Genomic DNA, 26,705 nt, shown 5'->3' with positions numbered 1-26,705 from the left:
GTTCAGTGCCCCGTGTGCTAGCATGTGTCCGTGTACCCGGACTGGGAGGCATGCTCTCCCAGCTGCAGTGTAGAGATACGAGGCCAGGGACCATTGTGCTAGGCACTGTAAAAACATATAATAAAGGGATAGTCCTTGACCTGAGGAGCTTACAGTTGAAGCGTAAGAGTATAGACAACTGTTTGATATCTATGCCCCATCACTCGTGATATGTTAATCCATACTAGGAAAGTGATGGAAGTGATACTGTATAGTCATGTAATAGTCAAGCTAAGGAGGCTGCACTAAAGAACTAATAGATCTTATCCAAGTCTCTCTTTTTTGATTCTGTGGATTTGGAGGTCCAGAATCTCAGTCCAGTTACATCCATGCTAATCTGGAGTAACTCTACCGATACTAGCAAAATCTGCCTAGATTTACAATGGTGTCAATGTGACTGAAATCTGGCTCAAAATGTTAGTTTTGCAGCTTGATTCTTCTGTCACACAGACCAGTGTAAACCAGGAGTATCTCCACTGAAAAAAACAGAGCTACCCTGGTGTGAGTGAGAGCAGAATGAGGCCTATCGCTCTGCTCTGTGGATCTCATACTCTTATGGCCAGAGAGAGGCACATCGTTTTCTAAGAGGCCAAGCTCCAGTTCCCCATCAAAGACAAATCAGTCTGTACATAGATCATGGTTTTCCAAGAGTTGCCATACATACAGAAGTGGGGGGAAACACCAGCACACTTTGTCCCTCTGCAACCCAGCAAGGATGGAGTTAACATGACCTAGAGGCTGAAACAAAGAAAGCTTTCCTTCTTCATGCTTTGGCATGCCTGTTACTCACTTCTATGAGTATTTGCATGACCATAAATTCTGAGCTCTGGAGGATAGACCCAGCCAAAGACTACATGTGCAGGATACTATAATGGAAACTGCATGTGTTGTGAGAAGTTGTTAAATGGAACCATTGGATGATAATGTGCCCAGCGTTGTTGTTAATATCAGTCGATTTCCTCCCACCATCCATAAAACAAAGACCTCCTCCCAATCAATTCTACCTTTGTGACGGGTCTCTCTCTCTCTCTCTCTCTATATATATATATATAATTTTTTTAAAGAGAACATTTTTGTCTACCAGAAAACCATAAAAGACCCAGGAACTGGCCTGGGTTTCTGAGCAAGACTTGGGTTGCAGCATGCACAAGAATACAAATAAGCTGTGTCTGTTCATTCCCATTTTTGCTTATTGCCTAGCAGACAATGACATCTTTTGGAAAAGTCTGACACAATCCAATAAATTTGTGAGCTTTCCCAGTCCTCTTCCCTACTCTCCTCCCAATAAAGAGGCTTTTCTTATGGCTTATTGAAACATTTCCTTGTATTGGTTCTAAAAGTGCCAGCCATTCATTTAATCATATGCCCCTTTGCATTGTGGGATGGAGTTCATTTGCCATTATGCCCTTCACAGTTTTGAATGATGCAGAAGTCTTCTGAAAGGGCTTTCTATTGGGCTTTGAATGATGTGGTACCTTGTACACCAGCACCCTGGACTGGTCCTGCTCCTACTGAGGTCAATGGTAAAATTCCGCTGTTTTCAGATGTTGGCTGATTGATCCACAAATCCCTAATGCTTAACCAAAGTGGTGAGAAAGGATTTGACAAGATTCAAAGCGGAACTGGAGATTTATATGGGTAAGAGAAATAACTAACAATAATAAATGGAGTACTGGAAGGGTGATGAAGCCTTATGTGTCATGGTTTAAACCAACCCCATGAGACCTTCATGGGAAGTAGATTAACCCACCTCCGCCTACTTTGGGTTTCTTGCACCTTTCTCTGAAGCGTCTGGTGCTGGACACTGTCAGAGTCTGAATACTGGACTAGATGGACTTTGGGTCTGATCCAGTCTGGCAATTCTTATGTGCCGTGTACATTTTAGAGAGAAACGGGAAGGAGAGGAGGGAGAACTGTAAATCCAACAAACAAAAATGAATTTTCCTTTTAAAGCCTGATAGCTCAGAATCTGTTGGTCCATTGTTTTCCTGTGAGTCCCAAGCTGAGTACGCTGTGTTTCCCCTGCAAGAATTTATCATATCACGAGCACCTCAAGCAGAGCAAAGAGTGCAGGAAACAGCTCTACTCGAGGTGTCGGGGATGTCGCTAACTGTTTCTGAGAAAACACAGAACCCTGAACTCAAGTCTTGGCAGGTAAGTAAAACAAAGAACTGGTTTTCCATAATATTTGCCCGTTTCTCTGTATTTTCAACCTGCACTCAATGCCACAGCTGTTCATGTAATTTTCTCTGCCATTAAAGGTTTAAGACATGAAATGTCTTTTTAAAATATTTCTTGCAGAGGCTTCTGAGTACCCCAAGTTGGTTCTCATGATGGCTAAAGGGTGGACAGGATTTGCACTTCCCAGAACCGTGCAATGACTGCCTTTCAGACCCAGGCTGGCAGGGGTGCTCTTGCTGCTACCTCCATACATTTTATTAAGATACAATCACAAGAACTAGAAAGTTTAGCCGGGGCCCTGATTCAGCAAAGCATTTAAGAGTGAGTGCAATGGAACTTCACTAGGATTTGACCCTGGGTTTAAATGCTTTGCTAAACCTGGACCTAAAATGTTACCTTTGTGGTGCTGAATTCATTGTTATATTTGCAGGGGGTGATGCTATGCTCAGTGATGTACAGAACAGACAAGAAGAGCCACAGGGATGATTAAAGGATTAGAAAACATGCCTTGAGGTGACACACAAAAAGAGCTCACTCTATTGAGCTTAACAAAGAGAAGGTTAAAGGGTGACTTGGTTATAGTCTGTAAGTATCTGCATGGAGAACAAATATTTAATAATGGGCTCTTCAATCTAGCACAGAATGGTATAACACAATCCAATGGCTGGAAGTTGAAGCTAGACAAATTCAGATTGGAAATAAGGTGTAAATTTTTAATGGTGAGAGTAATTAAGCACTGGATCAATTTACCAAGGGTCTTGGTCTCCATCACTGACAACTTTTAAATCAAGATTGGAGGTTTTTCTCAAAGATCTGCTCTAGGAATTATTTTGGGGAAGTTCTGTGTTGTGTGTGTTGTGCCGGAGGACAGACTAGATGATCACAATGGTCCCTTCTGGCCTTGGAGCCTATGAATCTATGAAACAGGGGATCTCATCCCTCTCCTACAAAAGAACAAGTGCTACCGCCCTGTTGCAAGAACTCAGTCTATTAGAGGGTAAAGCCCAAGCTTGCACCGGTGCTAAGTCAGGTGACCAAGGGTCATGTGATGCAATGCCTAGTATAAGAAGGGTCATTGCTCAGTGGTGAGCTAGATAGAGAGAGGGGGGAAAGAGCTTGCACCGGATAAGCAGAAAGTTGCATACTGGGGACAAGTGAACAGACATGGAAGCTGAAGGAACCTGCTGCTTCACTTAGTAGAGCCTTGGAGCTGGAGCCTAGGGGAAAGAGGGTGGGATTAGGTCCTGCAATGCTGTTGCTGCAAAGGTAAAGGATTAACTGCAATCCCTAGTGGGAAGGTTGCAGAGACCCTTGCACCAAAGGGTGGATTGGAGGGGGGCTGTGAGCACCTACTTCAAAGAAGGGGAAGTGTATGTTATGATGTTGGAGAAGCTCCTGAGAGCAAAGGTCAGAGAAGGTTAATGCTGAAGAGGGATAAGGGATGGGCTATTTGTGCACCTCTGCTGCTTAAGGGAGGAGCCACTTATATTTATGGTGTGGAGTCTAGTAAACCAGCCCCCAACAAGAGATGTTACTTGAACTACATGGGTGTGTTTACTTTCCTCTAGGAGCACAGAGGGGAAACTGAGGTATTGTGGTGTGCTACTCATGGGGTGTATCAGCCTTCCTGTAAGGGTGTGTAATGTAACACCTTATTGTCCAAGTGCCAGTGTCTTCAGAAGGGCTGCTTGCAGTCAAGTGCTACTTTGCTTTGATGGGTTTCAGAGTAGCAGCCGTGTCAGTCTGTATCCGCAAAAAGGACAGGAGGACTTGTGGCACCTTAGAGACTAACCCATTTATTTGAGCATGAGCTTTTGTGAATTTGTTAGTCTCTAGGGTGCCACAAGTACTCCTTTTCTTTCTGCTTTGATGGTGAGAGAAAACGAAATGAAAATGCACCATATAGGTGCTGGGGCAAAGTGAAAATCCAGGGGAAGGCCAGTATTCAGTGGGATAATTTACAGAGTAAAGTGCTATTTAGCATGAGTGAGAATGGCAGAACTGGGCCCACAGGTAAGGGTTTTGTAGGTTCAGGTCGCTGCCCCCCGCTGTGAATGGTTCACAATCTCAGGGGTCAATCCGGCAATGCATTGGCAGACTGCTGTTCTTGCTCAGCGCCCCATTGATTTCAATGCCTGAATGTATTTAGTTGCAGGATTGGGGCCAAAAGGCCGTGTCCTGACAGGTTTATAATCCTCTGGATTTTAATAGAAATGAAGTCAATGAGGTTTACAAGAAACTTCTCTTAAAGCCCTACAGAACTGAATAGAGAAGGAGACTTTTTCTGTAGCAGGGATAGAATTCTATAGTAAATCCTGCAGGATAGTTGCAAACACCCAGAGAGAGGCGATTCTATTAAGGAGAGGATTAATTAAGAGGATTTGCTATTCCCTTCTATAGGGCTTTCCCATATGGGTGGGTGATGAGCAGAATGCTATGGCAGGAGCATACCCAGTGCTCATTAAATCAGTGTGACTGCTTGCTTGAGGAAGGACTGCAAGAGCGAGCACCTAACAATGGAGTATAATTTAGACTCTCTCCTTTTCTCAATGGAAGGCAGATGCCTCTCTGACTGTATACAATGGCTCAGGCACTGAGTGAGGAATCGTTGGGCCTTCTTTCTTCCTTCTGAAGTGGACTCTTCTCATTCCCCACTGCCAGTTCCCTATGATTGAAATTTGAAAGCATGTAGCTGTTAATCTGGGAGTGATTAAAGAGCCTCATTTCTTGGAAGAGTCGGTACTCATCATCTGCTGTGATGAATGAGCCTCTAACATCCCCTGATCCCATTATATTGTGATTAATTGTGCCAGTTTAAGTCAATAATTCATTTGTTAAAAATAGGCCTGCAAAGTATCATTTGTCTCTGGGGAGATATCAGAATAAAAAAAATTCATTTGATACTTCTCATTAAATTAGTGTTGGGAGTTCTATTGACGGGTTCTGTTCATGAAACATTTATTGCAGGCTTATTTGATAAGAAGTTGTATTTGTCTAAAATTATGTCTGCTAACAGATGTAACGGCCTGCATTTTTCCAGTGTTAATGAAAGAATAAAGAGTCTGAAGAGGTGCATGACTAGGGAGAAAAGGCTGTCGTGACAAGGGGAGGGATTTCTGAAGCTCAAACAGACAGGAATAATATCCCAATCTTTCAATACAGACTGGGGTCTTTCCCCAACCCCCCACCCGTAAGTCTGACAGTGTGTTAATGGGAAGTTATGTGCCTGCAATAAAAGATGTATGTGTCCCAAACTCTCATAGTATAAATGGTTATAAATGGTGCATTCATATTCATTGAGCCATTATAAATGTTTCAGTTGTGAACCATTCTAAAAGGAATATATAGGGAATAGTAGCTAGTCTACTAATGATAATGGCCATAACTGACAGACACATGCTTAATATCTTCATTTCTAGTCACTTGTACTTTGCATCACTGTAATATTCCCAGTGCTGTGTGGAAGGATGTACAGATTATGAGCTCCCACTAAAACTGCCCAAACTACCCCTATGGAGGAGGATCTTTTAGGATATGTCACCTTTTGATCTCCAGGTAGCTGGTTCAAATCCAGCCCAAGTTGTTCAGGGACAAAAATCATTACCATCTAATGCACAGTCAGTGGCCTGTATGGATTAAGCCATACGTGATCTCAGTCACTTTGACCCTCTTCCTGTCCTGTTCATTAAAATGTAGGCACTTTGGGGGCAGTGACACACTCCTTGTGTGTGGATTCAACTGCTCACAAAGCCCTTCCAGCCTGTAAAACTGCCTGGAATAGCGACCTCTGTTGTTGGGGAGAGTACGGATTTGTTATCAGTGGAGTGATCCCCGGACAGAGGGAGTGTGAAATGGGGGTAGGGAGTAGGTGGAACCTTGAGTCTCCTCCTCTTCTCCCCGCACCCTCTCTAATGACCTGCTAGGGGAAGGACTATGCTGTGCCCCTGAAAGGTGTGTGAGAAATTATTCTATCACCTGGTACAATTGGTGGGCTCTGGGAGGCATAAAGATAGAATGCCTCCAGTGCTGTCCTTGGTACAAAGCAGTTCTGCACTTGCCCCTTCCTACCATTTGTCTTAAAGGCATAATTGAAACCCAAATCGTTAAATGAAGGTAATGCTGGTGAAGAATGCTGAATTGATATCCCCGGAGGGCTGGAGTTCCCTTCTAATGGTCTGAGTAGTTATGGCAAAGGCCGTGGCTCAGTCCTAGGCTGGAGAATCTGCCTCTGAGGTTAAGAAGAGTGTTCAGGGTGGGAGGGAGCCCCACACTTCCTCCAGCTGCTATTCAATCTCTTCATCTCTTTGCTGAGATTGTGATAAAAGAGCCAATCGGTGCCAGTTTCAAACCTGACACCCGTCACCCCCAGGGAATGGACTGACCCCTGTAAATTTTGACCATGGGGCACTTTCTGGAAGAAACTTTAGCTGTTAATAACTTTCAGTTACCACTGACCGTAGATGCATTTGAATCAGTGACCTAAAGAGTCCAGAGCCCCATTCTAATTCTTGGAGCTATTTCCCTTCTGTGTTAGCAGGGCTCTTCCTGCAGCAATATGCAAACAGTTCGGGTTCTCTCAGTACAGCCTAGTAGGAAGGGCTGGGGTCTATGGGTTAGAGCCGGTAACTGGACGCCTGAGTTCTATTCCTGGCTCTGCTGTTGAATTTGACCCAATCATTTTGACCCAATCATTTAAAGACCTGCTGTAGTCAAACACAAGTTAGTGGGCTCAATACAGGGCTGAGTAGGTAAAATTCTCTGGCCTGTTATACAGGGGCTCGGACTAGATGATCTAATGGTCCCCTCTGGCTTTAAAACTCTCTGAATCTCCTTGTGCCTCAGTTTCCACATCTGAAATTGGGATAGTAGCGTTCAATGGACGGGGATGTCGTGAGCTTCCTCTTGTTAATGTTTGAAAAGCACTTCGAGGTCCTTTGCTGGAAGGTGCTAATGAATAGCAAAATGTTACGGCAAAGCGGGCTTGACTTACCACATCCCTACAGAAAATCGGGGGGGGGGGGGGTTTGGCTCCATGAAGGGCAGCAGAACTTGGGCCACAATTTGTCTGTGAACTATTAAGGGAAGACCGGAGAGAACGTAGCAGGGCGGGAGGCAGCTGGAGAAAACAAGGAAATACTCTGCACCATTAAGGAAATCTACACATTAAACTAAGGCCAGCATTGGAAACCCAATATAACCCTGTGCCAAGGTCAGTTCCAAAATATATACTTTAAAAATCTCTACAAACCACAAGTTTCTTTGCGAAATTGGTCTCTGTGCCTTTTGCTTGTATCTCTATTTTATAGTTCCTGCCTCAGGTTACCTGGTGATCTGCCCATCAGCCATGCTGCACACTGCACAATCCTTCCATTGTTTGGAAACCCTGCTTGACGGCGAGGTCTATTAATGTGACGTGCTTGGCCAAAAATGTGTCGTCTGCAGCAGGGTGAGGGGAAAGGGCCTTTGATGTCTGAGTGACAAGTTTCAGATGTCTGCGTGGGGTCCGGGGAATGTGCTCTTGAGCAACAGTCAAAGGGGGAGGGGAACACGAGGTCACTGATGATCTCTCGATTGTAGACACAGCCCTTGATAATGGTGTTTGTCTCATTCTTAGTGGCTTATGCTCCCCCTTCGTTGGGAAAGAAACTAATATATTGCCAGGTTTCAGAGTAGCAGCCGTGTTAGTCTGTATTCGCAAAAAGAAAAGGAGGACTTGTGGCACCTTAGAGACTAACCAATTTATTTGAGCATAAGCTTTCGTGAGCTACAGCTCACTTCGTTTCCAAGGTAATATGGGGTTACCACTTTTGGCTGCTAATGCGTTCATGCTGTGTGTGTTGATCTCCATACAGAAACATAATGGGCAAAGTTCACCATAGCTCCGCTGAATTAGGTCAATAACCCTAACCAGGGACAAGCTCTATCTCCTAAATTTAGGAGTAAGCCTCCTACCTATAGCCAGCAGCCACTGCCTCACAGGTAAGGTGGTGTGGGTGATATGCATCTCTCAGTTACCTGAGCAGCCTGGCACTTTCTTGCACTTTGGAAACACTTGTGTATATGTAGCTTGCCATGTCAATAAAGGCTCATTTGAATGGACAGATTCTTATTGACTTCCTAATGGGCTTTTTTCTTATGCAGTTCAATTCCTTTTTTCTGCCATTTATCCATGCCTTGTGGATCTAGATTAGGCTCTTATATGGAGAGCAAGTAAAGTGCCTCACAATCTTTAATGTATTTATCTTCCTCCTTCGGAGATAGGACAGTGCTATTATCCCCATTGTATGGTTGAGGAACTGAGGCACAGAGAGACTAAGTGACTTGTCCAAGATCACAAAGGGAACCTGTGGCAGAGCAGGGAAGTGACCTCTAGGCTGGAACCATAACCACTAACACATCCTTCTCTTTTGCAGAAAGGCATATATGTATTCATTCATAACAATATTTATCCTAAACAGCACTCTCCTCTTCAGAGCTGTAATGTCCTTCACATGTTGCTCTTTAATCTCACCCATAGTCTTGTGAAGTAGGTAAGTATTATAATGACCATTTCACAGATGGGGGAAAACTGAGACATAGAGTGGCTCAGTGACTTCCCAGAGGTCACAAGGGGAGCTGCGGCCACAGGTTCGGCACGCCCAGTCCTACACTCAGAGCGCTGCCTCCCTCACTTGTCTGGTTTAAAAATATAGCACAACAAGTGGCTTGTTTTTTTAATCTTCTTTAGTTGTCTCCCCCCAGAAGTCATTTGAATACAACCCTTCATAGCTTGACTTATGGCTGAATTAATCATTGCCCATACCCTAAATAATTCACACCTATGTACTGTGAAAACACCCAGAAAGCTGCCTGGGAACACACTTAGATGTGAATTATTGCACAATAACTCACATACTGTCAGGTTCCCCTGTTTCACTTAAGAAGCCTCCATTAGTGCAAAGTTTCACCTCTTTTTATTTGGGAAAGTCTCACTTCTGCTTCCCCTTGCTCACCTAGAGACCCACTGACATCCGTCAGACTAACACGTTACTGTGCGTGAGCCTCAGGCCCTTACTTATGGGCCAGATTTGCAAACATTTTACTGACCCTGGTGATCACTTGCATACAGGAGCATGGGCTAGGCACCACTTCCCAAGTATTAGCAACGAAGGAGTTATTCCTGTGAGAAGTACCTCACCAGGGTGACCAGAGAGGATTCACAACCAGCATATGGGTTATTGGTTAGGCAGAATATTAGCCCTAGTGACTGCAAGGATATGGACATTTGCCATTTGCCTTGGGTTCACCACTGAATCTGAAATGTCAGTGTGCCATTGCTTTTCCATTTTTAAGGCTTCCCCCAGGGTCTGGGATTTGCTAAAATGTCCCCCTGCCTTTGTTCTCAGTCTGTGCTTCACAGGGTACAAACGCCACTGGTTTGTTACAAAACAAACATCAACAACAATCAAAAAGATCTGCAGCCTCCTTGCTAACTGAAAGGCTCTGGTTTGCAGAGAACCAAGGATGCTGCCAGCCGTCTCCTTCTGATAAGGAGAGAGTTCTGCTATAAGACTAGAAAATGCCTGGAGCCCAGTGTGTGATGCATCCCAAAGGACAAACAGCGTCAAAAGCTCCCACTGCCATTTTGCACTGACACTGAGCTCCGCAGGACCAAAAGACACTTTAAAAGGTGAAAGGGTTGCAGCCACGAGTCCTTCTCTGTCCACTACAGAGAGCAGTCCACATTGTCCCACTAACATGGAGGGAGAACAGCTTCAGGGGCCTGACCCAGAGGCAATGGAAAAACATCCATGGAATTTGGAGCAGGCCCCAAGTGAGAAGGGAATTCAGTCACTAAGGTCCAGTCATTCCCAGTTCCATTAAGGGAGACTTTTAACAAGGCCATTTATGGTGACATTTACACCTAGGCACAACAGCTGGGATGAGAGGAACCCCCTTCCCAAACCGGACTCCTTTGACAGGGGCCAGTTGCTAGTAACAACTTGTAGTTACTCCTGGCCTGAGCTGGATTGGAACTGGCAAATAAGGAGCCATCATAATCCTTTAAGCCATCCATTCTCTCTGTTCCCACCCACTCTGAGACTGCCTGTCAGCAAGAAGCATAAAACAGACTATGACACAGGGCAGTGATTTGTTTTAACAATCCTATTATGAAAGACAGAGCTTTCGTGTTTCCTTTTCAGCTTTTATCAAGACCTAAATTGCTGTCAGGTGTGGGGAGAACTTTACCTTTTTAAAAAAAAAAAAGAATTTTTTTTCAGAGAAAAGACTTTGTTCCATTCCTAAATTTTTCCCCAAGTCTCCTCCAAGCTGAGACCCAACAGAATCCCTATTAAATTATATAAAGCGAGTCCAGTCCTTGGCTGTCAGCAGGACCCATCAGTCCTAATTTATCGCCCCAGGAAACACAGTACAATTATGGTAATAAATAATAATAGGATTCAGTACATGACAACATGAATGATGGAGCCTCTCAGAACTCATTTACATTGCTTTGTGTTGCAATCACCCTGCTTCTAATGTAATGCCAAGCAAATGAGGCTTTTTGAATATTGTGCAATCTATTGCAAGTCAACTGGCACAAAACTCACTCAATAAATCATGTTCAAACACATGCCTCTAATGACAGGTAAATCAACAATGAAGTAATTGCATTTAATGTATTGAAATACTGGACAAAAACAGTGACCTCAAAGTGACTTTTTGTTAAAGGTATGACATAGTCGCAACAGCAAATGGGCCTCTTTCTTTTTTTGTAATCAGGCACTTCTTGCTCAGATGCACACATGAGGACTAATGATACTGTTCCCTTCACACACCTTGATTCATGGGCTGCTCTCTGTGCCAGCCAGTGTTAGCTGCACTGGCTGTTAGGAGTTGCAGGTGCCGCCGGCAATCAGTGTATTTCTTTACAAGACTTAGGGCTAAATTCTGCACTCCTTTTCTTGCATGGGATGAAAGAGCCAAATGCTCAGTGGTTGTGAATCGAAAGAGCTCCGGGGAAGCCAATGAGGCTATACCAATTTACACGAGTGAGGATCTGGCCTGTTGTTTTGGACTGACTTTGTTCAAATGGGCTTTTCCCCTTCCCTTTCCTTGTTTTCTTCCCTTGTGATAGAAAAGGGAAGATCAGGGCTAGCATGGGGAGGGGAGACTTCCACAGTGCCTGTTATCAGCCCACCAGGTGATTTCTTGTAGGTTTGGCTGGTTGGCAAATGGAGGAATTAACCGCGTTCACGTTCTGCACAGGAGCACATTGGTGGTGATTAGGGGCAGGGAGGAGCAGAATTCATGGCCTCTCTGGTGGGAAGAAGAGGAAGAGGGGCCTACAGTGGGGGCAGCAGCTTTTCCTGGGGCTCCATCATCGGGACCCCTTTGGCCTGGCTTCCTGCTTCCCAGAACCCTAGGCTGCCATCACGTCATCTTCCACTTCTGGGCCTGCTCTTAAAGAGAGATGCTACCTCAGCAAGGACATGGCAGGGGACCTGGCCCTCCTCCTTCGGAGAATTCTGTTTGCGCCCTTGGTTCTGCATAAACCAGAAGCTCACGCTGCATGGGAAGTAGAAGGTGCATTAGACAAATGCTTCTAATTATCAGTGGTGCATTTCAGGGAAGTATTTGGGCCTGATTCTCCACCTTGTATAATCCTTTGCATTTGGGCAAAAGAGAGTGGAAGGCTATGTCTAAACTGCAGCTGATAAGCTCACCAAAACTGGTAGTATGGACATTGTGGCTCAGGGTCTCATGCCTAGGGGTCGGGTGAGCGTGAGGCCCAAGCCACAAGATCCATACCACTATCTTTAGCATGCTAGCCTGCTACCACAAGTCTGCCTACCTGGGCTGGAAGGCAAACTCGGAGCTGCAGCATAAACATCCCCTAAATAGGTATAAAATGCTGCCACCACTCTGAGTGGCACACTCAGATTTGCTAATGTTGTTGCACTTACTTTGCATGGGTGTAAATTATGCCATAAGGATCACGGCAGGGCAGAATCAAGCCCAGTGAATTGATCTTCCATGCACACTTTCTCTTTCTCTTTTCTCTTAAAGAGAAATTAGTAGTTCTGCTTAGAGGTTCTCTGGTGCAATGTGTTTCTGGCAGAGAACACTGATTTATCACAATCAAAATGTCTTGTGGAGATGGTTCCGCAAAGTCACAACAGATTCAGGTGGATTTCTAATGGAAACCTGCCTGCTTTTCTGCCAGCTCCAGCTTCCCCAGCACCCCGGCTTCTCAGCATCCTCGGAGACTGGTGGGGAGCCAAGAGCCTGGAAGCTCCAAGACACTGCTCCAAGGCTCTCAGCTCCACTTGCAGGCTCCTGGCTCCCCTTCAGCCCACCAAGGAACAGATTCAGGGCTCCTTGGCAGCCCAGGGTTCCAACGTCAAAAGGCCACTAGGCAGAGTGGGGCTCCATTCCCTGTTGAAGAGGATTAAAAAAATCAGAAAACCAAATTTTGAAATATCAAAGTCATTGGAAAAGGGGATTAGTTGCCTTTCTGCACCCAGCTCTAGAAAGGTGGGAAGCACTATGAAACAATACTGCGCAGTAAGGGAAAAGATGTGATCACAGCAAACCAAATCCTCAATCATTTATTTTTGAGTGGACATCATGGCAGAGGAGAGTTTTAAAGAGGGATTAGAAGGACAATAATGAGGCAGCTTTGCAGATATAGCCTGCGACTCCCACTTCTGCACTTCTCCTTCCACAGTTAAACGTTCAGGGAAGTATCAAAGGTCCCTTTGGAATCATGAGGCAATGCAAAGGTTTTCCATATCCCCATGTTGGCCCTCTGTGCTGATAGCTCCCATATGAGGTAAACTGATTAGTGAGATGGCCAGAGGCAGCATCAAGAAGCCATTAATGGAGGAAAAGAAAAGAACAAAATTCTCCAATTTTAGAAAATTGTTACCAGTTGTGTGTGCCATCCAGCTTGTTCTTCTGAGATGGGAATGTCAGGGTGGGATCACACAGTTTTTCCACCCAGCCAAGACACCAGGCCTCCAGGACCCTGATTATAAATATCTACAACATTGACCTTGTTTTTTCTCAATGCTATGCTATAGCATTCCTGGAAGCATGACCAATATTTGGCATCAGGGCATTCCACAGCCAGAGCTCCTCTTGAAATGCAAACTCCCATTATAGACCAATGCACTAGAACAGGACTGCTACAGCTGCAGAATTCAGAGCTGGATCTGGATTTGGAGTATTCTAGTGTCTATGGGGTGATCTGAGCTAAGGTTATGGTTCAGACATTGGCCTGATTTTCAAAGTTGCTAAGCGCTTCTAGATATTGACTTGGTTGGCACTTCCGAGTGCTGAGCAGCTCTGAGAATCAGGCCATACACGGGGCCTTCTGAGACATCTGAATCTGAAATGTACAATGTTCAAGGGGAGTAGGATCCTGGGTTTGGCTCAGGTCTGTCTAGTTCTTTATGGTTATTGTATCCAAACAATTGCACTTGGCTCCACAGATATATAATTAGCTATCCTATACCCACTCGCACACGCACACAGGCAGACACACTCATGCATTTGTATACACACACACACACGTTAATTGAGATAAAGATGCACAGTCATAAATCCCTTCATGTTTACCCCCCTCCCCACCCCCCACACTCTCTCTTCTCCCCCACCAACTGTGAATTAATGTCAGCAGTTCAGTGGTAGGAAATAGACTCGCTCCTCCTTGTCATTTTATTACGTGGCTCCCAAGACCCAATAATCAGGCTCTGGCTGTGAAAAGACCCTGGCTCAGGCAGCTTGATTAATGACTGGGGGTCAGTAAGCACCACCTTTCCGACTGGATCCCTGAAGTACACGCACAACCCAGCTGGAAATGAACAAGAGTCTGAAAGTAACAAAGAGTCTGAACAATCAGGAATCGAAAACAAACTCAGCAGAGACAAAGGGGGGGAAATGTTGATTTTTTTTCAGGAGTCCTTAATCCAAGGGTTGGTTTTTGTTTCCTCTCCCTCTCCCCACCCTGCGCGAATTTAGCATAGTTCCCCTATTAACAGTGCTGGTGGCTGAGGTCCTTTTAGTCCTTGTGCAGTTCAGGAGGCACAGGACGGGGCATCAGGAAATTTGGGCTCTTTTTTACCTTATCTGTCATACATTCCCTCCCTCTCTGCCCTCGAAAAAAGGGATGTGCCACTTCTCTCAGTCAGCCGAAGCAAATGAAGTCAAACTGTTTGCAGCGTTAAGGAGACTGGGAGATACAGATCGGACTAAGCTGGGGAATGGATTTCTCAGTGGACTTTAAAGGAATGGAGTACTACGGGCAGTTGTGGCCGCATCTCAGCCTTGCCTCTGGTCACAGCTCAGACTCACAGGCCTACCCATGCTGGAGGTGACTTTTGAACCACAATTGTTCTCCGGCAGGAGAGAAGAATTATTTCCACGGCACCTTTCCTTTCCAGGCCCTGCTGGTGCCTCTTCAAAAGGCTTCCCAGAATCGTTTTCATCAGCAGAGAGCGGCTGCTTAAAGCCAAGTTTCTCACATAATTAAACTCCCATCCCCCACTCGTGCCTGCACCCTTCAGAAGGCTGCAGGACGTCCAGCTCCATGTTATTAAAATCCTCCAGCGATGAAGTAACAAGCAAGCGTGTTACCACTTGGGGTGTGATGTCATCACACTTTACGAGAGTCCCAGCGAGATGTTCTTCCTCGGAACGTATTAACCTCCCCAGTTTTTAATCTTGCTTGGTCGATAATTATCAGCCATTTTCTTCCCACACAGGGCTCTGCCCAGAAGCCCAACTGCAGTGCTGCGTGTAGGCTCATCACTAGCAAATATTAGTTGGGGGTGCGGCTGGGGTTATTTGCTTTTTTTGCAACCCACGCTGTTGGTTCCTCCAAGTAAAGCAGGCTCACACCTGGAACAATCACAATCCAAAAATGTCACACCAGGAATTGAGTTCTCCTAAACTGCTGCTGACCTGCCAGTCCAGACATCGGAGTAGGAATGCGCTTGGAACACCAACCCACGTCTTGGGAGGAGATAGGTGGGGTAGGGAACGGAGCTGGTGCTGAGCTGCAAAATTCAGCACCAGAACTGGTTCTGGAATTCAGGGCTGTTTGGATCCTCTGTGAGGGTGAAATCCTGCTCTGTTACATGGGTGTAAGTGTAGAGCCACTCCATGGACTCTGATAGGAACAGTTCATGGATTCCATATGTGCACCAATGCGACTGAGAGCGGAGCAGAACACTCCACTCTGGCTTTGACTCTTTTGTGAAAATATTTGCAAGTCCTGAAACTTCTCTCCCTGAGACCTTGTCAACACGCAGGAGTTGCCTTGGTTTAACTACAATCACTTTTCAAACAAATATAATGAAACGGTCACAAACCCGTGTGTGGACAAACTTATCCCAGGTTCAGAGTGGGTTATTTCAGTTCAGCACCAGTCCATTCCCAATCAATTTAATATACAGTTAAATGAGCCTAGCTTAAAATGAAAGACGATAGCTTGCACAGCATTTTGTGCTGATTAACTAAATCAATTTAAGATCACCCTTAAATTAAACCATAGACGCATAGAACTGGAGGGCTGGAAGAGACCTCACAACACTATCCAGCCGCAGTGCAGGGGATGGACTAGACAAAGTAGTGTTACTCTGCTGGCAGGCAAGCCCTTAATGGGATGTAAATCAGGAGCAATTCTACTGAAGACATTGGAGCTGGTATAGGAGGGTGGAGAAAATGACCAAAAGGCCTGATTCACCACTACCTTACAGCCTGCGTAGCTATTTAGGTCCGGGCAATGTGCAGCCAGTTGGCTTGGTAGCATTTTCCACCTCCTTTGCACAGGGGTGAATGAGGATATGTGATACAAGGCAGTAAGGAAGATCAGGCCCCACAGTGCTTGAGATATTGGCAAATAAAAAGCATGTTAGTCACTTGTGCAAGCAGCATTTACTTTGCATTTTATTTTGCATTTACTTCACCTCAAATCTCAATTTATTCCACAAAACTGGGTGGTGAGCTTTGGTTCATCGCTGACAAGAAACGCTGAGTTCTCTGGCTGAGAATCTGAGATGTCTTTGTCAACTTCTGTTGTATTATGAAACCCAAACCATGCTCATCTGAGGAAGTGGTGATATTGTGCACAAGGGTGGGCTCGGGAGCTCTACTGGGGGAAAAAACCCTCCAGTGTTTGAGCGTGTAGTTTCTCAGACAAGTGATAGATGTTTTGCACAGAGCTGCATAAAAGCTGGGTGTTGAAATGAAAGGGGGGAGGCAAAGGAAAAGTGAGCAGATGCAGTCAAAAACTTTCCAAAATTTATGAAGACTGACTATAGAAGATCTATTTCTATTAGGTCACCTTGTCCACACTCATTCTCCCACCCACAGTAATGCGTGTTTGTTCCCTGCACTAGCTTCTCCAGTGCTTTGTCCAGCCAAGAGGTGGAGTGACCCCACCGTGGACTCCAAGCAGCCATATTTGGGGGGGCCCTCTTACCCTAATCCACCCCCTAAAAATTCTAATTGCATTATTTTCACAAACTAAAAAAAATACCAACACAACACATATGGATACACTTATTAAAAAGTCTCTGTTAAATAAGATGAACCGTATTTTGAGGCTAATACTAAATTGGGGGGCCCTTGAGCTGCTTGGGGTCCCAAGCAATTGCTTACTCTGCTTATAACTAGTGTCATCACCATTCCAGCCTGTTTTAAAATGACTCAAGCAATGGGGTTTCCACCACTTCCCTTGAGAGGCAGTTCTGCCGTCTAACCGAGCTCACCAGTAGGAAGTATTTCCTGGTAATCAGTTTAAATTTTCCTTTGCTCATTTTCATCCCATTACTCATTAGCTCTAACCCCTTGGCTCCCTCTAAATAATTCCTTTTCCTCATCAAAATAGCGCGAGAAATCCACTTTCCTAGTTTCACAGATTCTTATTTAATTCCTGCCTGCCAGCTGCCAAACCCCACGAGCAATAACAACCTGCACGATTCTCATGTTCCCTGGGTCTTTCCAGTCGGGACATTAGGCCCCACACATTAAATAGCTGCAGACTCCTTGGAACCTGTATGTTAGTCTTAGAGCTCACTGGAGCTTCGGAGTGCTCAGGTCAAGATCCAGCAAACTCAACACCAGAGGAAATTAGGTTGCTAGGCTCCCAAGATTGTTTATTATGCTCTCATCTTTAATTAGCTGTAAGTAACATCATGTCCGTGTTCTGCCACAAACGCTAAAGCTGTCAGGGCAATTTTACCGAGTCTGGCAGTTTAAATCAGAAACAAGAAAGTCAACATGTCAATAATGGACCTGGACATGATGGATATATTAAGGGGAAAACCTGAAATGTTCTGGACTTCATTATATCTACTTGGACTCTAAAAATGTACATCAGAAGAAATCTGTGCCTCATTGGAAAAGCCCCTTGGAGATATTATTCCACTCAATTATAGGGCACTCTGCTCATCTCCAAGCATTTGTTTTTTCACGCTTTATCCATTACAAAAATATATTAATGGAAGGTGTAGAGGTGGAAATAGGCCAGTTGGGTTTAATTTCTAACAAATATATCTACGGAGGTGGAGAGGATGTAATGAATTTAGGGGAATTGAATGTTATACTCACTTTAAAAGGGATTTTAAAAAAACCCAAAACTGTCTAGACACCAGGCAACTTTTCCAGTGAACACTTCTGAGTAAGAACGGGAGTGAGTTTTAATGTTCTGGGAAGCTGACATACACAACCTTTCAGGAAGAGGTGAAAGAACAGAGAAGAGGAGGGGTTTTGTGGGAGGAAAGATGGTCCAGTGTTAGGGCACAACTCTGGAGCTTGGGAGACCAAGGCTCAGTTCCCTACTCTGCCACAGACTTTTCCTGTGACCTTGGGCAAGTCACTAGAAATCAACTGGATTAAGGTGCCTAAATACCTTTGAGGATTTGGGCCTTAGTGTCTCTGTGCCTCAGTTCTCCATCTATTAAATGGGGGCGATAGCATTTCCCTACCTCACAGCTTGAAGATGAATACATTAAAGATTGTGAGATGCTGCAGTACTATGGAAATGGAGGCCATATATATATATCATAGAGGGGTATTTCCTGGTTAAAATTGTTTCTGGCATGCTTGCATCTGAGTCAGTTCATCCTTTCACATGTCTTGCAAAGACGTAAGCAAGTGAATAACTTTGCACAAAAGGACTTCAATGGGACTACTTGTGTGCGTAAAACCTTTGCATGATTTGGGCCTAAGTCTCCTACACAGAAGGCCCTCCCCCCCACCCCCCCGCAATCATTCTGGCAGTGTAAAGGAGCCTTAAACCATCTTAAGGATGCTTTACACTGCTGGAGTGATGTAAATGAGAATCAAGCCTTTCGACTCTCTCTTTCACACCCACCCACTTGTGTTCTGCAGGTTCTGAGGTATAGGCACTCCGCAAACATTTTGGTGGGCTTGGCCTTCAAACCAATTTTTTCCTCCCCCGCATAAAAATCATGCAAAAATAATTAATATTATTTGACCAGATCTAGTACATTAGCATTACACCAATATTGCCGATATCATGAATGCAGACAGGGCATTGGTTTTTATACTGTGCTCCTTTCCATATTATCTCAATGCATTTAAAAGGTGCATTTTTCTGAGGCAAAGTTCTAGCACATCAGTCTGAGGCCATAACTGTGAGCAGCAGATTTGCAAGGAGGGTATGGGAGGAGGATTATTGAATGTTGACAGTGCGTGCGCGAGAGAGAGAGAGAGAGACTAACTTCCTTTAAATTTCATTAGTTAATCGTTGTTTATTTTCCAACATGTCCCATTCTAAGTGTATTTTGGCTTGTGTATTATACACACGTCCATTAACATTAAGCAGATTTGCCATGGTCTGACAAAGTTAATATTGCTCTGCAAATGTAAGCAGATGTTTTACGAGCTCTCAAGTTGTGGGTTAACCACAGCAAAAGTGTATGCAAGTCAGGGAGTCTGGCCTTTTCAGTACCTGGTGAGAAAAGTCTATGTGCCTTCAGGCAACATTGCCTACAAGAGGAAAGCAGAGAAGAGGGTCTCATCTTGCACAAAGAGGAGTTAGGGCTGGGTTGTTGTTGTTGTTGTGTTAATGGCTGTAAATAAATTATATAGGGGACAATATCACTGGATCCAAAAGCGTTTACTGGGTCTGGATCAAGGTCCCAATTCAGCAACATACATAAGCACCTGCCAAAGTGCGAGCTTATGACTAGTCCCAATAACTTCAGTGGGACAAAGCACTTAGTTACAGTGAGGAACATGTGGTGTATTGAAAAAAACTGTGTTTAAAATTGTAAGCTGTCACTTTAAATTTCAGGGTGGGTTAGTGATCCTGCTTTCAGGGTACAGGGCTCTATAGGGACACTTGTAATCTGGATACTTTTGCAGTCAGTTTGCAGACAGACAGTCTAGAATAAGGTGGGGTGAGTTGTGCCTTTCTGTTTTGGGGGAGCAGCCTGCCTTGTCTCTCTCTGTTTTTGTGGTCTTGCAAGATATCATTCTGAATTCTAAGAAATAAAGTAGTTTGAGATTGCTATCTTCCAGCAAGAGTGTTAATGGTTTTATTTAACTTCTCTGTGTATATGCCAGGAACATAACAGAATGTTCTTAAGCACCTTGATGAATTGGGGCCTGGAGAGGCTTTAAGTATTTTGTTCTCTTTGTTTTTTAACTTTTAATTTTTGATTATTAACATGCATAAACTTTCCAAACAAGCATTAAAAAATCTTATTCATAACCTCAGTATGTTACCTTTAAAAGAAAAATTTGCTTTTGGTCAAACTCTTCACAGTATCTGTGAATATATTTTGTTCAAATTCCCAAACTGGTTATCATACACTATAAAATCTACTTGATTCTGATATAAGGCTGTTTGTCATTTTTTCCATTGAATTGAGTGCTTAACGTTACAGCACTGAGATCTACTTATAATAAAACAAAGAGAACTTTATTAACAAAGATGGAGATTTAAGTGACACTGAGTAAAGACAGTGGGAACAGATACTGTTACAAATAAAACAAAACTATAACATGCTTCTAAGAGACTAAACATAATGTTAGCAGGCTAAAATCTGATCTAAGATAAACTTCCCACCTAAAGTAACCTCTCAGCATCACCCCTCTCCCCTGGGGCCAGAATCCAGCTTTCATGGATGCAAAAAGCACTGTCCTTTTTGCTCCCTCATTGGTGAATAACAAAATATCTTTTTGCTTCTCCTTATATCTCCCCAAAATTCATTGTTTTGACCCCAGAGACGACAATCCCCTTGTGGTTTTAGTCTCTGATGACTTTCCCCCATCAATCTGGGGGACTTTTTTTGTTGGCGTTCATGCAAATGAAGCTCTTATTGAGTTATGGATTTTGCAATGCTTGATTTTTTTCACCACAGATCTCAGCAGACAGGTAAACCAACATTCCTTTGCCTGGGATAAACTTGTTTATTAGCCTTGCCTGATTACATCATTTCAACATATTTTTAGTCCATACATACAACTTCTTGAATAACACCTGAACGTGCATCTCTCAATGCTTATAATGACTACTGTGGTATAAGCTTTCTTTAGTATCTCACATGACCTTCTTTACAGATAAATATTATGACAGCAATGTGTTAGGTGTGGTAAGTGTATCAGGCCTGATAGGAGTTGCTACACAGAGTTGTGAACCACAATGTGCCTCTGTGCCACACACTCCCTTCACAGAGTCCATAGTGACTGTGCTGAGTGTCTCTGCTTCAAGCCACTCCTGGCAGATTTTATATTTGCCCAAAGGCCATCCTTCTAATCCGCTGATGCCCTATGGGGTCAGCAGCATCCTGCCTATTCTGCTTCTCAGTCAAAGGGTGGGTGTACGTGTGTCTTTGTGGAAAAAAGAGGGAAGGAGTCTAGGTATTGACTGCTGTCCCCTCTCTGATGACTTCCCAGAGCTGTAATCCCCCCTGGAGTGAGGAAGATATGGAGATATTTGCTAGATCTCAGTGGGAAGGCTCCCCATGTTCAGTTTCTGTTTTATGTACAGATTTATTCCCTGTCATTCAAGAAGAACACCAATGCCAATGGGGTGCCAGCAGTATAACTGGGAGGGGAAACCCTAAGCAGCACAGGGTAGCACAGTGTAGGGAATTATGAGACAATGAACCAGATCCTCCACTGTAATGTGGCTGCTTCCTGCTGCTCCAGCACAGCTTGGGATCTGGTCCAATGATTTCCTGTAGCCTTTGTCAAGTACTGGAGAAATAACTCCAGGCCCAGTCCCTTCTGAATTCATCTCTGGTTGGCTGATGTACTCTTTATGTGAGTGGCCAGTCAGGCTGTGAGTTTGATGGAGGGATGGCAGAATGAGCCTTGCTCCCCGAGAACTAGCTCTGAAGTTGGGCCCAGAGAAGCAGTCGGCAGAAGCACACTAGGCTTTTTGTTCAGTTAGTATTTTCTTTCATTGTTTAGTTCTTTGTTTTAATTGCAGAGATCTCCAGATCCTTGCAAGAGAGGAAGAGCTTAGCAGAACAAGAAGGAAGGAGCCTTGCTTCAATCCATCACGTGTGTGATCTCTGTGTCTGGCCAGACTGGTTATAGCAGAAGAGTCCTGCCAGAATACGTCAGCGTTCAGGTTACACACATAGAAGGAAACAAGATGTACTTACCAAGAACTGGACATAACGGGGAAGGAGAGCAAAGAGTCTCCACTGTGCCGGGCTGGCTGAGCAACACTGGCAGAGCAAGCAGTCACCTAGGGCAGCAACACTGCCTAAGGCAATGAGTGGGTGACTCATGGTGCATAATTTCCACTTTGCCCAGAGTTGCCCAGAGCCAGTGCTGCTGCTCTTGCTGCTGCATGGTAGGAAACCAGACGCAGAAGTAACCAGATCATACCAATCACTTTCACTATGGAGGGCCTACATGATGCAAGGAATAAATCCCTGAACAGCCAAGCCTGGGTGTGGGAGGGATCCTCAATCAGCTCCTAAGGAGAGTAGCAAGGCTTATAGTGTTAGCTCAGCAAAGTATCATATCGTGCATCTTGAGGATCTCAAAGAGCTTTACAAACCCTGATTAATTAATTAAGCCCCATACAACCCAAGTAAGTATCACTCCTCAAATTGTACAGATGGGGAAACTGAGGCTCAGAGAGGTGATCTGATTTGACTGGGATCACCCAATGGCCAAGTGGGAAATAGAACTCAGAAATGCTGAGTCCCTATCCCCTGCTTTCCCCACCAGACCATGATGTTTTGGGGTTAAGGTCATGCTGATGATGGCTGTGACATTCCATTCCATATTTCTTATGAAAATATGCTTATGAATATGACATAACTGAGATGTACTTTATGCAAGATGGGTCCTGTAAGGTATCACTGGAAAGGTTATGATTTACTGAATGTGATTATCCAATTTGTATGCCTATATCATTTTTGTATCTGAAGTTAGAAATATGGACTATGTAACTATTACACTGGGTATGTACTGGGAAGACACCCACCAGATGACAGGCCATCAGATTTGATGGGCCATCAGGAAGGAACAACAGGACCATGTCAGGGACCTAACTGTGACACTATTAGGTCAGGTGGTCTTGTCACCTGATACTAAATATTACCTGGGATTGCTTGTAACTTTCCACTGGAAGGGGAGGGGGGGTCAAGTTTGGAAAACAAAGGATCCCCGCCTTATTTAAATCCTATTTAAGGATGGGGAGGAAGGCAAATGGGACCCCTCCTCTCCATGGCCTGTCTGCCAATGAAGAAAGACTGCTAGAGCACCTGAAGAGAAGATGGGGGGTTGGATTCCAGACCGAGATGGGGGTCGAGTTTGAAAAGGCATATAACTGGAACTCTGAACCACAGAAACTTTGCAACCTGCCTAAAATAACATTTAGGGAAGGAAATTACATTTTGTGACCTATTTCTTAAGTATATTGAACTTAGCTTGTGTACTTTGTTTTATTTGCTCGTAATCTGCTCTGTTCAGTCTGTTATCTCTTATAGTCACTTAAAATTCACCTTTTGTCCTTAATAAACTTATTTCTTGGTTATAATATAGCCCAGTTTGTACTATGTCTAACTGGAGAGGGCAAGAAGTCGTGCACATCTCTCTTCACATTGAGGAGGAGGGCGGATTTTTATGAGCTTGCGCTGTGCAGATTTTTCTGTACAGGGCAAGACAGTATTATTTTGGGTTTATCTCCCAAAAGGGGTGTGCATGTGAGTGCTGGAGGAGTCCTCTCACGCAGAGCTGACTTCAATCTGTGTCTGCAGTGAGGAGTGGCCCTACCTGTGTGTGTGCTGCAAGAGGCCGGAGAGCCCAATTCAGCGAAGCCGGGAGAGGGAACCCAGGCAGGTTGAGCAGGGAAGGCTCAGTGAAGTCCCAGTACTTCGGGTGGCACTCCAGAAGGGGGAGTCCGACCCGTCGCAATGGCATGTTGCCAAAATTTGTGAGGTCACCACTGGTGGCACAGAATTCACATGTTGTGACAGTGCCTCTGTCTCTCCTAGGTTGTATGGGCATAAAATCCACCCTCTCTGCCTACTAGCAGCCCGACCAAGCCCAGGAGTTCCCTGTTGTTGGTAGCCTGGATTTAAAATTGCAAACAGTGTCTGGCTTCTGTAATGAATAATTATATTGTGTGTAACAAATTAGAACACCGGGTCAGACCATTAGCTGGTATAAACGATCATAGCACCATGGATATGAATGGGATTATGCTGATTTACACCAGTGGAGGGCCTGGCCCAGAGTATGTATTTATATGGGTAGCGGGGTAAAGCAGTAAATGGCTGGTTTTTTTGAACTCCACCATCATAGCCCTATCTATCTATCTATCTAAACACCTACAGTCAGAAAAGAACAAGGCTTCTGCCTTCCAGCTTCTGCTATCTAGCCCTCCAGCCCACGCCAGCTCACTGTGTGACCCTTGTGCCACAGTCATGCCCACTAGGGTCTCCGTGGCATGCTAGGAGGTGACTCCTGTATCACCGGGCCCTGCAGCGATGGCACAAGATGCGATCTAGCCCGCGCCAGGAGCACAGACAGCAGCCCCTCCCTGGCTCACCACTTCCTACATCATTGAAAGCCCACTCACAAAGGGAAGACAGAGGAAGTGGTTTTGCCAGCTCGATAGGGATTTATGACTGCAAAGGCACTTCCCCTCTTGCACTTTCTTCCTGCCTGCTGTTGGAATTAGTCAATCCACACACACAGGCTGACAGGCCTTCTCTGGCTGAATTCACACACGAGAGAAGGATTTCTCTTCCTCCACTATCCTTCCGCCCCCCCCAGCCTTCCCTGGCATTGTTTACAAAGGGATATGACCTCTCCGAATAAACCCTCTTTGGTCTCCTGCTCACTCCAGCCATGTGTTGTACCCCACGAGCTGGCTTGTGGCACTTATTAGAATGAGCAGAAAAATGCTTGCCTCATCACAGAGAGCAGCTGGAGACAGAAGGGTTTTCAAAGGCATGCAGCTGACCTCTAGCTCAGCTGCTGGATGCCTGGGTACTGCCGACTCAGTGGAATTTTTTTCTTTCTCTCTCTGTCTCTCTCTTTCGTTCTCTCTCTTTTTCCTTTCTGGAGTGTCCTGACCTTGCGAGGCCTTGGTCTCCCTGCCTCCCCCCTCACCCCCGATCCATCTCCCAGCTTTCAGTCTCTCTTGTGAACTCATGCTGGGAGATTAATTGCTGCTATCACCCCTAATCCATCACACTTCCCAAAGATTGTTTTGACATCTAGTTAATTTTTGGCTGATGATTTATCAAATTCTTATTACCGTGCTCTGAAGGGGCTCATTTATTGTGTTGATTCATGGTAATGATAAAGGGGAACCTTTTTGAATTTTAACTACATTCCCTCATGGCTCTGCCCAGTGCAGCTAAAAAGGAAAAAAGGGGGGAAAATACAGCTGGGGACTCAAACAATTCCGTATGTAAAAGGGGTGGAGTGGGGGCTTCATTATTTGTTTGAGAGCCAGAAGTCTAAAAGAGGTTAATATATATTAAGATGTATTTTTAGAATCCTGGTCTGGACCATGTTTCAAGAGCATCTCCCCAAGGCTGTTTAAAACATTTATTGCCCTGTAATATTACCTAAATGTCTACTACCATTTTATTCAAATAGAACTTAATGGTAAATGATGTCAGTCATGTACCAGTGGAAATGTAAAACAGGACTCTCTGCCAGTCCATATGGCGATTCAGGCTTTTAAAAGTACACAGAGAATTTTCTATGGCTTTTTATGTCATCCTCCTTTCACTGTACCCACCTATTTTTAATTTGCCGCTCGTTTTTTTTTAAATAAGTCCAGATGGCGAAAGGAAGACAGGAGTAAATGTGCACTCTTTTCTCCAGACAAATACGAGAGTCGGGTAGAGGGAGAGAGGTGTGTGTTTGGGGAGGGGGAGTCATTGTAGGTGTAGTGGACAGCTAACTAGCTGGAGTGGGCATTGGAGGCTGGTTAAAGCTTTGCAATAAACCGGAGCTCTGGGGTGTGCTGACAACTCCAATTTATGGAGGGTTTGGCAGAGGACAGACACAGGAAGAGGGCCTCTGAAAGGCTAGATATTAGATACATAGCATATGCAGTGGGCAGTATTTTCCCAGCTGTCCTGTGCATCCTAGTTTAAGCACTGCAGTCAGAGAGTAGGATGTCTTTGGGTTGAGGCAATGGACTAAAAGGTCTGGATTCAGTTCCTGGCTCTGTCATCGCCTCCCTATATGTACTTGGGCAAGTGATCTTCTCCCTCTGTGCCTCAATTTCCCAGCTATAAAATGGAGAGAATAATACTGCCTTCTCTTTGTCTGGCTTATCTATTTAGGTTGCATGCTCTGTGGGGTAGGGACTGTCTCTGTTCCCATACATACACTGCCTAGCACAAAGCCATAATAATAAATTAACAAAAGATAACGAAAGAAGAGTCATAATGCTAAGGGGAAAAGAAATTGACTTTCTTATAAATTTACTTTTCAAACATGCCAGATGATTTTATTTAACCTTTCGGAACCCTATGGGACTCTTGACTAGATCATGAGGAATTCCCCATCGAGCAAACTGCAAGTGTTCAAGTTACAACTGAAATGAGTGATATGACAGGTTCATCTACACTGGAGTGGGGAGGCGTGATTCCCAGCCCGCACCGAGGTACCCACAGTACCTCTGCTTGAGCTAGCACTTAAAATTCACTCTGTGCCTATGATCGTGTGCGAGGCACCTGGCATCCATGGCCCATGGCATTAGCTGGGACTAGCCACCTGAGTACACACCCAGGGGGGTCAGACAGGATTGTACCCAGGGTGGCTGGCCCAAGAGGCTGCCCATGCCACCATGGGTGCACTAACTACAGCAATTACCTTTACAAGTTTCAGAGGAACAGCCGTGTTAGTCTGTATTCGCAAAAAGAAAAGGAGTACTTGTGGCACCTTAGAGACTAACCAATTTATTTGAGCATGAGCTTTCGTGAGCTACAGCTCACTTCATCAGCTCACTTCATCACTACCTTTACAAA

The 26,705-nt window shown here is 44.6% G+C and overlaps 1 long non-coding RNA gene across 1 annotated transcript; it reads left to right on the top strand.

Annotated features, from left to right (window-relative positions):
- Positions 1-1,505: 1,505 nt before the first annotated feature.
- On the top strand, positions 1,506-23,209 carry LOC125626451 (uncharacterized). Its single transcript, XR_007353779.2, has 3 exons — positions 1,506-1,677; positions 1,993-2,193; positions 21,677-23,209. It is a non-coding gene; the product is annotated as an uncharacterized LOC125626451 (long non-coding RNA).
- The last annotated feature ends 3,496 nt before the right edge of the window (positions 23,210-26,705 follow it).

The sequence above is a fragment of the Caretta caretta genome, chromosome 26, assembly GCF_965140235.1.
Source record: "Caretta caretta isolate rCarCar2 chromosome 26, rCarCar1.hap1, whole genome shotgun sequence".
Taxonomy (NCBI): Eukaryota; Metazoa; Chordata; order Testudines; family Cheloniidae; genus Caretta; species Caretta caretta.
The sequence above is the reverse complement of the archived record's forward strand: the minus strand, read 5'-3'. Positions and strand labels throughout refer to the sequence as shown.